Source organism: Odontomachus brunneus, unplaced genomic scaffold (assembly GCF_010583005.1).
Source record: "Odontomachus brunneus isolate Ranch 3 - 2012 unplaced genomic scaffold, Obru_v1 Obru_scaffold_002, whole genome shotgun sequence".
Lineage (NCBI taxonomy): Eukaryota > Metazoa > Arthropoda > Insecta > Hymenoptera > Formicidae > Odontomachus > Odontomachus brunneus.
This window is the reverse complement of record NW_022639452.1, coordinates 4,042,476-4,044,656: the sequence shown is the minus strand read 5'-3', so window position 1 is coordinate 4,044,656 and position 2,181 is coordinate 4,042,476. Positions and strand designations below refer to the sequence as shown.

General features: G+C 26.2%; 1 protein-coding gene across 1 annotated transcript in view; it reads right to left on the bottom strand.

Annotated features, from left to right (window-relative positions):
* LOC116842484 (trypsin inhibitor-like) overlaps window positions 1–2,181 on the bottom strand; it is a 5,427-nt gene that overhangs the window by 883 nt on the left and 2,363 nt on the right. The window lies entirely within an intron of this gene.

Below are 2,181 nucleotides of genomic sequence, written 5' to 3'. Positions count from 1 at the left end.
TATATATATATATATATATATATATATATATATATATATATATATATATATATATATATATACATAATTTAAAGTATATGTATTATGAAATAAGTTTCGTCAGAATTTAACGAAACTTGCATTACATACACAATAAAATATTATCTAATACTGCTCGTGTAATTAGAAAAAAATTGACTGTTTGATAGAGATATTTATAACTAAAGTTGATATTTTTCATACGTATTCCTTCAGTATGCAATTTTTATTTTTTATTTTTAATAATTTCTAAACTACACATATGCATGTGTGAGATTTATATAAGAAATCTCTATGGTATTAAAAACTAATATACAGGCTTTATATATAAATTTCCGAATTACTGACCTTTATGTTTCAAAAATACAGCAATAGAAAGTTCATAATTTATATAGCGATATTCGAAGTATATATAAATGTTTAAATACTTTTATAAATAAATAAATAAATATATATATATATATATACATGTATATATATATGAATATATGTTTATATATGTGTGTGTGTATATATATATATACATATTTGTATGTATAAAAGCATTTAAACATATAGGGTTATATATATATTTATTTATTTATTTATTTATTTATTATTTTTATTATTTATACATCTCTATTAGATAAAGTGATGCATAAATAAAGTAAGAGAAAGAAGAGCAATGGCGCACTTTTCAGTATTAAAAATACTGGATAATAAGTAATTATCAATGATTCTTCGTATGATATTTCTATAAGGGTTATTGGTTGTATATTAATTATATATAATTAATTTCTTTGTATTTGTAATATTGGGTACATATATTTATCATAATTTTGTTTCAAATTAACAATGACACTTAGATAGTGAAATAAATATATAGAAAAATAATTTTATTTAATAATCAAGCGACACGGTAGTTTCGCGAAGCCAAGTGCAAGCGCGAAGCAACGCGGTCTACCGTGTATAATTACGCGATGGTTTTAGTTGAATGTAGGTTAGATTCTTATTTCGGCTATAACGGCTGAATTGACGAAGTTCTGAAGGAACTTAATCGATTCCTTGGGTTTATATTATATAATAAAACTTTATTTTACTTTTTCTCTATCTACTCCAGAAGCTGAGCTATCTTAGCTCAAAGTTTGAAATCGTGAATTTACGCGTAAGAAACGTCGTCTCACCATAGAAAAGTCCGTTGACTATGTTTCTCTGTTAGATGGCGGGATGTCGAGAGTGTTATGATTACTTTACCGACTTGTAACTGTCATCGCGGCGAAGTCGAGTGACAGTTCGCGTGTACGAGAATGGAGTTATAATGAGTTTATATTTTTAATGTAATAGTTTTAAAAGTTGCGAAGTATGTTTATCGTGATAATTTTGAAGAAAAGCTATGGAGTTGACAAGGATAATATCAGATAAGTATCGGCGAATGTATAAAAATATATAACGATGTAAAACTTGAATATTTTGTGTCGTTTTTACTTTTTATAATTAAATTAAATAATAAGGAGAAAAAGGAGGAAGGAAAAGAAAAGAAGAAGAAAGAAAGAGAGAAAGGAGAAAATGTGCGAGAAGAAATGAAGAAGAGACAGAAAGAATGATGATAAATTATAAGACGATAAAAAAACTATAAGAGAGTGAGATGGAAAGACAAGAAAAATATATAAGTAAGAGAATGCATAAATAAAAGGATAGATAATAAATAAATAAATAAATTTTTTGTCTGCCGCGATAGTAAATAAATATTGCTTTACATAATATAGGATAACTTATAAGGATATAGAACTAGGATACTCTTTATGTTATTTATACTTTTATTATTTTTAAACAAAGTAAGAAGAAAGGAAGAAAGAAAGAAAGAAAGTACAGAAAGCGAGAAGAAGAGGAGAAAATATAAGCAGAGAAGATAGTACACAGTGTGATGATAAGTAAGAGAAAATAAAAATGAAACAAGAAGATAGAAAATAGAGAGATGCAAGATAGTATATAGAGTAAATAGGAAAGGTTACTTTTTAAAAGTAATTCATTATTATTACTCGTTATTCATAAGAAAAGTATGTTGCTACCGTTATATTTCATTATTAGACAGAAAGGAAGAGGCAGTGTTGTAAAGAGAAAAAGAGGAGAGACTGTGAGAGAGAGAGAGAGAGAGAGAGAGAGAGAGAGAGAGAGAGAGAGAGA